This window comes from Podarcis vaucheri (assembly GCF_965113315.1).
Source record: "Podarcis vaucheri genome assembly, chromosome: 4".
Classification (NCBI taxonomy): domain Eukaryota; kingdom Metazoa; phylum Chordata; class Lepidosauria; order Squamata; family Lacertidae; genus Podarcis; species Podarcis vaucheri.
The window spans coordinates 25,178,542-25,190,378 of NC_138762.1; the positions used below are offsets into that span (position 1 = coordinate 25,178,542).

The 11,837-nt window shown below is 46.0% G+C and overlaps 1 long non-coding RNA gene across 1 annotated transcript; it reads left to right on the forward strand.

Moving 5' to 3' along the window:
• Window positions 1–9,030: 9,030 nt before the first annotated feature.
• Window positions 9,031–11,584, forward strand: LOC309531106. Its single transcript, XR_014219082.1, has 3 exons — window positions 9,031–9,715; window positions 10,539–10,585; window positions 11,220–11,584. It is a non-coding gene; the product is annotated as an uncharacterized lncRNA (long non-coding RNA).
• The last annotated feature ends 253 nt before the right edge of the window (window positions 11,585–11,837 follow it).

The following is an 11,837-nucleotide window of genomic DNA, read 5'->3' on the forward strand; positions in this document are numbered from 1 at the left end:
TTTTCTCCCAACATGCCTTTTGACTGCTCCTGCTACCACCTATTTGTTGGAAAGGAAAGAGCGTGACGAGCGAGTGTATTTGAAGGGGTAGATATTTGGGGGTTTGGGGATGTGGGAGGGGAGCTGCAAATCCTTCTCTGGCTCAGATTGAAATCCAAACCAGAAGAGGACTTTGGGGGCTCATAAAACTTACCTCTTGTTTTGAGGCAGGCTTTATGAGTCTTCAGTGTTCATATCTGAGTCTGCCTTGGCAGAATTTTGCAGCATCTCCAGCTAAGTGTTCATTCCTTTTTGCAATTAGAAAAGAGAGAAAATGAACACTCAGGACAGTTTCAGGTCTCAAAACTCCTAAAGGTCACCCTTTTGAACATATTGGTAAAGTTTCTAAATCCTTCAGTTACAGCACAAAACCCATGAGGATGTCTGGCCCAGTCATTCTGTCCAATTGATTTTAGTTAGCTTTCTAAAGTGCATGTTTTCTCCAGCTCATGTTTCAATTTGTTGTTCACCTCATGGCCCTCTTGACACCATATAAACTCCGCACAAACACTGTCATCATTAAATGTAATCTCTTTCTCCATTATTCAAGGCCCTATTTATCTTGCAGCCCCAGAGAGACCAGCCAGGATGAATTAATGCTAACAGCTCTAAATCTGCAGATAATCTCTAGGGTTATTTTACCATACACAGTTCCTAGAAAGGTCCTTGTCAACCACTTGCTGCTCAGCTCCAGGTCTGGAAATCATCACAATTCAGAGCACGTTCTTCGAAACATTAATCTTTGCTTGTTTTTAATAAACCTAGTCACAAAATTGGTTTTGATTCTTATGCATTGCTAGAAATTTCAGCAAATGAACCAGGAAAAACTGACTTTGTGCAAAAGTATTTGATTCCGTAACTCCCTCATAGCAGCTCCCCTGTGAGGAAAAGGTGGGAGGAGTTTTTAGTTTAGAGGAAAGGCAAGTAAGATGTGACATGATAGAAATTTATAAAATTATGCATTATGTGGAGAAAGTGGATCGAGAAAACCCCCCCCCCCCAACACTAGAACCAATGAAGCTGAAAGTTGGAAGATTCAGGACAGGTAACAGAAATTACTTCTCAACGCAGCACATAGTTAAACCATGACACTTGCACTAATTTGGTTAGTTACTCTGTGCAGGCTCCAAGGCCTCATCAGGAATAAAGTTTTTTATATCATTAACTCAGTTTGAAGTGAGTACCTACATGAATGGCAGAAGACAAAACAGGGCCAGAGTCAAAGTTAGACAGGTAGCAGCACGCTACAAGGTCACCTCTTTCCAGTCTCTTCTTCCTTCCACTCAATGTCTTTTCCTTCCTTCCTTCCTTCCTTCCTTCCTTCCTTCCTTCCTTCCTTCCTTCCTATATAAAATGAAGTGTTGGTACTCATATCTTGATAAAAGTGGTGTGGGTGCCAACACAAAATGGATGCCAAAAGCAGCAAAAAAGAGGTATTTTGGCACCAGAGGCGAACCACAAAATGACGCCCCCGCACCATAGGAAAAGGGGTGAGGAAAGATTTGAAGTGTGAATGAAAGGCAGTGGGTGGGGAGGGGCCCACAGAGGTCAGCCCTCCCCATTTCCTCCTAGGGGTGGGAGCAGGGCTATCGTAAGCAGCGGCGTAGCGTGGGTTGTCAGCACCCGGGGCAAGGCAAGTAATTTGCGCCCCCTAACCTGCCGCTGCTGCCAGCTTCTTCTTGCTGCTGCCTGGTCTGGTCTGGTGTGGTTCTCCCGCGCGCAGCGCTGCGCTGGGCGGCCGCTGCACTGTCTCTCCCCCAGATAGTCCCTCTCTCTCTCTCCGCACCGCACGCCTGGCACCCACCCCCTCCACAGTGGGCAGCGACCCGGCGGCTCGGATCGGATTCGCACAGCCAGCACGGCAGTGAGAGAGTGTGAGTGAGCCAGGTAGGGGCAGAGAGCTGCGGGTGTGAGCGCCCCCCCAGATGTTGCGCCCGGTGCAGCCGGCCCCCCTGCACCCCCCACACTACACCACTGATCGTAAGCATATGTGGTGCTGGGGTGCAAAGATCCGCCCGGCGCCCCTAGATTGTCAACTTTTTTAGGGAGAGAACCCCCAAAGTTGTTGACCTTTTTTTGAGGAAATAGTTGTTTACCTTTAGAATGGTTGGGGGATGCAGGGACTCACAGCGCCCCACGCACAGGGGCATATGACGGTGGGTGCGGATTCCATGTTGGGGGGCCCAAAACGTCGGGTGGCACAGTCCCTGCGCTGTCTGCCAGCTGTTGGCGCGCGGCGGGTCCCGTCTGGAGATGTTTCCTCCGCTGCAGCTTGCATTCCCCGTCGTTCTGCGCTGGCACCCCACGTTGGGCAGTGCTTAGAGCATGCGCCGACAGTGGAAAAGCCAGCAAAGGAACCCGCAGCTCAGAGCATGCAACAGGATGCGTCGCACAGCACCCACAACGTTACATGGTGCTCCAGGTGCTGTGCTGAAACAGTTAGCCGCCATGCAGCTGGAGCAAGAGCTGACGGCTGAGCGGAGCAGAACCCATTGGAGCGCCGCAGGCTCTTCTGCTGCGGGCGGCTCGGCGTGAGTCTGGGGGCAAGCGCTGGAGTCCAGGGAAGAGCCGCCTGCAGCAGAAGAGCCTGTCGGCGGCTCTTCCCCAGACTCCAACGCTCGGCCCCGGACTCTGGGCCTGGCGCCCCTGAGAGCCCAGCACCTGGGTGCCATGCACCCCTAGCGCCAACAGTTAAGACAGCCCTGGGTGGGAGGAGACCCTGTTCGCCAAAAGGCTACTGTAGAGGCTGCATGGGGGGGGCTCAGGAGGCATCATATCCAGCCTTCAGGGAGCATGCCGCAGCCATTGCTGCTGCTGCAGCAGCAGGCAACACATTCCTTGGAGGCTGGATCTACTGCCTCTGCGGATCCTGCCGCCCAAGGCAGTTGCTGTTGCTTCACCTTGCCTCATGGGTGGGCCGGCCCTGGATGATACTCTGTACCAGTGAGTACTGTCACAAAAAAGCCCTTGCATAAATCTATGTATTTATTAGAGAACAATTATTTTCATGTCAAAGAGGACACACACGCCACCACTGTCTTAAGCAGGTATCAGAGCATAACCCCCAATTTGAAAGGCCTTCCTTTTATTAGGTACTTCTACAACCTACTAAGTACTGTGAAGAATCAAAATTCTATGCTCACGCCACATCTCCCTTTCTTTATAACCCAAACAGATGTCTAACATTACAGCTCCCATTAAGTGCAAGTTTTCAAAACGACACTTAACTGCATCGCTGTCTCCATTAACCATTTGGGTGGAAAATGTCAGAAGAGCCACTCTGGCACATTTTTTCTAGCACTTAAAAAAAAAAAAGCAAAAAGCATTATCCCCTTTTTGTGTTATTCTTGGACCTCTTTGCTAATAAAACTCCTTCCCAATCTTGGTGGAGTCCTTGAGAAGGCAGAGATGGTCTGTTTCTAATTGTTTTCTTATTGTTGGCTTTCAACATCACATCTTTTCTGCTGATGTCTGCCTCAAAATCCCTTCCGAGGGAATATAGTGTTTCTTCCATGAGATGGTGATCAGACTTCATGGCAGGATGTTTATCTGAAGGGGGAAAATGTTTTGATCTGTAGCTGTCATCTTAGGTTGGATCTTGCGTGCGTTAATTTGGATACAGTTTGGTGTGATGGGTTATTTTACACGGTTTTTATCTTGTGTTATTATAATAAGGAGACATTTTACTAATGGCCATTGTTTTTCCACCTTTTCAATTAGATTCAAGTGTTAAGTGTTATGTGTTCAGCAATGCATATTACTTGAACAATTCACATTTTAACATGGTGTAAGGAATTCCTAATTCACTGTTGTGACATTTGCTGTTTTCCGTTCATGCGATATGTCCCAATGGCATTGCATGTGTGGTTTTTGCATATGAAGAAAATTGTCAGGATATTTTCTAATGAAAAAGGGCAATCCCTGCATAGCTGGTACAGCCATGGTCTAGGAGTGCTTCTGGTTCCATCTCTACCACAGGAAGACCATGTGATCTCAATGTCTATGAGTGTCTTTTACCAACTTTGACTGGTAATACAGCTACAGTACTGCCATTCTGGACCAGGATCACATGACCACTGTCATCCATGCACTGGTTACTTCCAGGTTGGACTACTGCAATTTAGTCTACATGGGGCTGCCCCATAGGTTGGCCTAGAAGCTGCAGTACAAAATACTCTGGCTTCCACTGTTCACTGGGGCAGACTATCACCATCATGTAATGCTGCTGCTGAAATAATGGAATTAGCTGCCAATTAGCTACCAGATTGAGTTCAAGGTATTGGTACTGGGTGGGACGCGGGTGGTGCTGTGGGTTAAACCACAGAGCTTAGGACTTGCTGATCAGAAGGTTGGCAGTTTGAAACCCCGCAACAGGGCGAGCTCCCATTGCTCTGTTCCAGCTCCTGCCAACCTAGCAGTTCGAAAGCATGTCAAAGTGCAAGTAGATAAATAGGTATCGCTCGGGTGGGAAGGTAAATGGCGTTTCCGTGCGCTGCTCTGGTTCGCCAGAAGTGGCTTCGTCATGCTGGCCACATGACTGGAAGCTGTACGCCAGCTCCCTCGACCAATAAAGTAAGATGAGTGCTGCAACCCCAGAGTCGTCCGCGACTGGACCTAATGGTCAGGGGTCCCTTTACCTTTATTGGTACCGGTAATTACTTTGTGTGGTCAGAGTAATATTGAAGTACTTACATTTTTGATTGAATGATTCCAGGCTATATGCTGCAAATATGTCATTCAGATCTGATATTTTTGGTGTTCATGCCTGGCATGTTGACTTCTACACAATCCTGTTTTCTCAGCATGGATATTAATTGCTGTTCTGCCACTTGTTATCCATTTCAGTGGGCTGAGTTTGGCCACATGTATCCTGCCTGAGAGATTTTGTTACAATGGTACCTCGGGTTAAGAACTTAATTCATTCTGGAGGTCCGTTCTTAACCTGAAACTGTTCTTAACCGGAGGTACCACTTTAGCTGATGGGGCCTCCCACTGCTGCCGTGCCACCGCCGCACAATTTCTGTTCTCATCCTGAAGCAAAGTTCTTAACCCGAGGTACTATTTCTGGGTTAGCAGAGTCTGTAACCTGAAGCGCCTGTAACCTGAAGCGTCTGTAACCCGAGGTACCACTGTACTGTTGTTGTTCCTCCCCAAGTCACTCCTCTCCTGCCCTTTTCTGTTTTAGGCATGGGCTCATAATTATTATACAGCTGCTGGTGAAATCTGAAGACGCACCTCTTTACTATGGCTTTTGACACTTGGGGTGTATATTTTTAGGACCCACCTTATGTTGTGATTGCAAGATGTTTTTAAAAGTTTTTAATATTGTGTTTTAATGCTATAATCTGCCCCCGGTACCTTAGAATGAACGACGGGTAATTAATAAAAATAATGTCCTATACAGCTTAGGGCCAGGATGCCTATATATTGTCTCACCCATTATAAACCCAACTGAGCAATGCTCTCTGCATTGCTGGAGATAACATCTCATCAGGAGCTCCTTTCTGTATGATAAAGGTAAAGGTAAAGGTACCCCTGCCCGAACGGGCCAGTCTTGACAGACTGTGGGGTTTGTGCGCCCATCTCACATTTATTGGCCGGGGGCCAGCGCTGTCCGGGGACACTTCCGGGTCACGTGGCCAGCGTGACATCGCTGCTCTGGCGAGCCAGAGCCGCACACGGAACGCCGTTTACCTTCCCGCTGGTAAGCGGTACCTATTTATCTACTTGCACCCGGAGGTGCTTTCGAACTGCTAGGTGGGCAGGCGCTGGGACCGAGCAGCGGGAGCGCACCCCGCCGCGGGGATTCGAACCGCCGACCTTTCGATCGGCAAGCCCTAGGCGTTGAGGCTTTAGCCCACAGCGCCACCCGCGTCCCTATTCTGTATGATATAATAATATTAATAATTATTAATAATAATTTTATTATTTATACCCCGCCCATCTGGCTGGGTTTCCCCAGCCACTCTGGGCGGCCCCCAACAGAACACTAAAAACAGAATAAAACTTCAGACATTAAAAACAGGGCTGTCATCAGATTTCTTCTAAAAGTCAGATAGTTGTTTATTTCCTTGACAACTGATGGGAGGGCGTTCCACAGGGCGGGTGCCACTATCAAGAAGGAGCTCTGCGTGATTCCCTGTAGCTTTGCTTCTCGCAGTGAGGGAACCGCCAGAAGGCCCTTGGCGCTGTACCTCAGTGTCTGGGCTGAATGATGGGGGTGGAGATGCTCCTTCAGGTATACTGGGCCAAGGCCGTTTAGGGCTTTAAAGGTCAGCACCTACCCAGCGGCGGAGCATATGCCAGCGCTGCCCAGGGTGGGCTGGCTCCCAAGGGGTGCGGGGTACGGAGGGTGCCCTCCCAGGCACGGGATAGCTGCTTGGGTGCACGGAGCGGCGTGCCCTTCAGCCGGGATGGAGCAAGCTGCCCACAGGGGCACAGCGGGCCATCAATGGTGGACATTTGGCGCGCTGACCACCTGCGACTGCCAAATGTCACCCCCCAGGCAGTCCACCCCCACCACACACCCCTTCCTCTACCCCCGTACCTACCCTTCATAACTTTGTTCCATTACATTTCAGGAAAGCGCCTTCTCTATTGTCATTTCAGCTTCCTTTTTCAGCCAACCTTTTAAGTGGATAGGTTGTTTTTTTAACCACCGTTTGTATCTGTACAGTGGTACCTCGGGTTACATACGCTTCAGGTTACATATGCTTCAGGTTACAGCCTCCACTAACCCAGAAATATTACCTCATGTTAAGAACTTTGCTTCAGGATGAGAACAGAAATCGTGCTCCGGCAGCGCGGCAGCAGCAGGAGGCCACATTAGCTAAAGTGGTGCTTCAGGTTAAGAACAATTTCAGGTTAAGAATGGACCTCCGGAATTAATTAAGTACTTAACCTGAGGTACCACTGTATTTGATTTGACATAGTTTGTATTATGGATTTTTAGAATTGTCTTTATTAAATTGTTTCATATATGTCTGATCTTCTATTGTAAAATCACTTGGAGATGTCTTATAAGAAGTGATTCATAAACGGAAAGAATGCTACCAAGAAGAAAATAGGGGCGCCGGGGGATGAGACAGAAATGTAGTTTTTCACCTTCCCTTTAGCCATGAATCAGGCTTGCCAGAATGGATCACTTCTATTGGTAGCTCTGCCTTTGGTAATGTCCAATATGCAATTCCTTAGAAGGAAGTTTTAAAAAATGAACATCCAGATCCAATGTCATCAGCCGAGTTCTGCAATGTGCATAGCTTGAGAGATTTTTTTCTTCAGACATCTGTAAACAATACATTAATACTCTAAGGCACAAGAGTGGAACTATACTTATCCTAAATATTCAGGAAAACAAAATGAGAGGTTCAAAATCAGATCTATGAATTAACTGTATGAAGCGCAAAGCACTCTAACCACTGTGTTCCTATCATCTGCCCACTTGGATCTATATGTCTTAATTGTGCAATCTGCCCCTTTCACCACTACAGAGGAGAGAACATTTCTTGATTTAAACTTGATGTATAAAGAATATATAGAATGCTGTATACACACAGTGATACACACGCTGTTTCCCCCCACCAAAGAATGATGATCCTCAATGGTGGACTCCATTGGTGCTTTATCCTTCCACAGAGAACATGGCACCCTATAGATGTTGACAACTGAATGCTTGAGTCCCAGTCCTTGTTATCCCCATATCTGATCACCAACTATTGCACCTTGCACAACACACACACACACACACACACACACACACACACACAGTCCTGCCTATGAATAAGCTGATGTCACTGGTGTGGTCTGTCATGATATCTCAGTGAGGGGAGGGATGAAAGGAATTTTTGGAATGTGTTGTCTAACCTCAGAACAAAACTCTGTAAAGGGATTTCATTGTTTTTTCTTCTGAAAACATGCCTGCTAACTTTAAACAGGGAGGAGGAGGAGGAGAAACCAGCTACAAGCCTTAATAAGAAGCACCCAATATTAATTATGATTTTACTCCTTGGCTCTTAGACATTGTGATGAGATCACTAGCCAGAGAATAATCAGTTTTCCAGATGTGCAACCAATAGTTCTGGCTTTTTAATATATATCTTATTTAAATAGCTATGCCCATTGGAGGTTTCAGCAAGTAATAAAATACGTGTTTGGAGATGCGTGTTTATTTTAATAATAGACGAGCAATACTTGTTACTTCATTTTGGAAATAATTGTTGTGGTTAATCCATAGCCGTGCTTCTACATTTAGAGGAGCCTACCAAAAAAAACGAAGGGAAGATGGTCTAATAAGGAATAAGCTCTGAACAAATGAATTCCACAACATGTATTGAATCAGGATAAAGCATCTGATTAGATCATGATTTATTTCATGGGTTGAAAGAGAAAGCATTCCAAGTATTTTTAGTGTTTTGTTGGTCCAAGATCCCACAAGTACTTAATATGGCCTTCTTATTTGCTAGAACAGGAATGGCTTGGGAGGGGGGAGGGGGGATCAGTGATATATCACTACAGTAAGTGAGGGAATGCTGAATGGTATAAACAAAACATTATCAGGCGTATTTGACCAATGGGCCTGTCTAATAAATTATTATTTGGCAAATGTCTTATAAACATAGGTTTTAATGTCTTCAGGTCACATCTTTATGGCTGCATTTTTAGCCATATCAGTTGTCAACGAAGAGTGTTTGGCTCTGTTTTTTGTTTTAAATATTAAAGGCCATCTGGAAGTGACTGTATATGTGTATGTATGTGTACACACACACACACATTCACAACCTGCAGCGGTAATTTTTCCTGCTTGGCTCCTACCCCCATCAGGTAGGAACATCATAAACTTGCATTTATTAATTTTTGAGTGGAATATTTCCGTCAGTGCAATGCAAATGGGTTGCTGTCTCATCCTGAATACTGTTGCATGCCACCCCAATCTCCAGGAGGTTCAAGGTTCCAGGGGTTCCAGGCGCTTACCTAGGGTTTGGTTTCCTCAGAATGAGGCACAAGCAGAGACTGTGCTGTCCTTATGATATATGGTTTATTTACACATATATAGAATCTGAGCCTACGATGGAGCGGTGCACAGCATTAACAGCCCAAGTAGGTCTTGCTTCTCCCATAGCCACTGCCTTGGATTAAAGTAGAAATCAAGCATGGCGCCCGCTCGCTCTGGCTTCCACCTGCTTCTAGGCCAGCTTTCTCTTTCTGGCTTCTGCCTTCAGCCTGCTTTTAGCCCAGCTCACAAAGACACACACAACTCTGGCTTTTGTGTGGTGTAGTGGTTAAGAGCGGTAGACTCGTAATCTGGGGAACCAGGTTCGCGTCTCCGCTCCTCCACATGCAGCTGCTGGGTGACCTTGGGCTAGTCACACTTCTCTGAAGTCTCTCAGCCCCACTCACCTCACAGAGTGTTTGTTGTGGGGGAGGAAGCGAAAGGAGAATGTTAGCCACTTTGAGACTCCTTCGGGTAGTGATAAAGCGGGATATCAAATCCAAACTCTTCTTCTTCTTGTCCTTCAAACTGCAATACAAGCCATGAACCATACTTAGGCCATTACCAAGAAGTTGTCCTGGCAATTCCAACAATTGAATTCTTGATGGATCTAGGAATTTGGAGATACTTGGGCATACAGCCTAGCCCCAGCCCAACTCTCAACACTACATTCACACAAGAAAAAAGGTAAATGAGTCCGAAGAGATGCCACTTCAACTGTACTCTGCTTAAGTTTTGCAATTTGTGGGAGTAGCAGATGCTTGTTGGCTGCAGATGTGAAGGTGGGCTTCCACATAGGAATCATCCTTACTGGATTGGGGTAGTAGCCTGACACTCAAGCAGCGACTTTTAAAATAGTCATACTAGTCAGATAAGGGAGCAAAACCTTCGGGTGTTTGTGCACAGCCAGGAAAAATGAGAAAACATCAGTCAAGATTCCCTGGCGTGGTTTCTTGATGCTGACTCGTTACCATCAGGAGGTAGCAGCTCTGAAGACGATGGGAAGACAGGAAACGTGGGGAATGACTGAGATACAGTTTGTACCTTAGAAATTGAGTTCGGAAATAATGTGTCCCTGCCGTCATTCCAGAGGGGTCACAGAACTCATCTGTTTCAGATGGCCTTTGCCAGCGGTCATGCTCTGCTGCACTGTGGATTAACTTGCTCAATTACCTTACTCTTCACTACACCTCCAACGTACCCAGTCGACAATATGGCGAGGCATCCAGTATAAAGCCAGTCACAGACTTGCACCTTTATAGGCCTTACCGTTCTGAGAAAGCTATCAGGAAATAGAGAGCCTGGACTAAGACCACAGCCAGGGAGCTGCAGGGTTAAGGGCTCCAAACACCTTTAAAGCAAAGGCAATGTTAACATGTGATTTTATTATATATATTTATTTTTAAATTGCTTTTTTAAAATTGTTTTTACTGTTTGCTTTTATTGGCTTTGGAATTAGAAATGTAGCGAACATCTGGTAAAATCCTGTGCTGTCCTTCCTTGACAGGAGATTTGCAGGTTCCATCATGAGGGAAATAAGTGACAACAAATAGACAGGTATGAAATTTAGTCAATAGTCTCTAGGCTGCAAACCTTCCCAAGCAAATGGCACAAAACCCCATACAGTGGTACCTCGGGTTACACACGCTTCAGGTTACATACACTTCAGGTTACAGACTCTGCTATCCCAGAAATATTACCTCGGGTTAAGAACTTTGCTTCAGGATAAGAACAGAAATCGTGCAGCGGTGGTGCAGCAGCAGCAGGAGGCCCCATTAGCCAAAGTGATCCTTCAGGTTAAGAACAGTTTCAGGTTAAGAGAAGACCTCCAGAACGAATTAAGTTCTTAACCCAAGGTACCTCTGTAATTCAAGTTACAGGAAAAGCAATGTTCAGCCAATGTACTATCGTTGTTTGTGTGTTGTGTTGGGGAGGCTTCAGTTTGCTCAGCCACACTCATTCAGAAAGCTTGCTGGGTGATCATGAGTATTTTGGGGGGAGTGAGATGGGACAAGCCCATGTATACTGCCTTGAGATTCTTGGAGAAAGGAACATGTAACAAATCGTATACAGACATGAGATTTACCAGCTCTGGGGTGTCGAGACAGCAGGATATGGAGTTCAATATTTATTCCAGGTTTTGCATGTTCTTGTTGTTCTCAATATGCCTTTTTCTTCCACACTTTTGCAGTGCTGAACTGAGCCCTGCCTGTCCTCTGCTTTAGGGATGCAGGAACCCTCGTTTGATGTGCCTCTTCACAGTTGATAAAATGGGTGTCTGTCAGCAAACATGCCCCATCTGGATGCAGGCAGGATTTAATACTTGAATATTATCTCCCATCAGCATCAGAAAGAATTATGCCCATAAACCTCTCTATAGCATTAAGACACCAAAGTGCGTTATTGAGATCTCAGCATGCCACACGACGCCTGCAATGCCAGGAAATCAAGATTAACGGGGAAGCCATTTCACTCATCTATAGCAAATCACCATAAACGAATGCCGTTTCACAGCAAAGCCGAGTATTAAATATTTACCTGGAGGCATAAACACAATTTGAATATTTGCTTTAATTAGCTTATAAATTTGATAAGTCAGAATATGTCACGTTTGTGACAGCCTCAACCTAAATCAGTTTTCGTACGGTGCGGGTTTCAGCAAATTGCAAAGTTATACCGAAGGTTACACCTTATCCATTCTATTTGTTAATTTGAAAAAGCTAGACAAGCATTTAGTAGCTGCAGGCAACTGCTATATCTGCAGGCAACTGCTAGCTCTGCCTCCTCCAGCACCATAATTCAAAAGCAT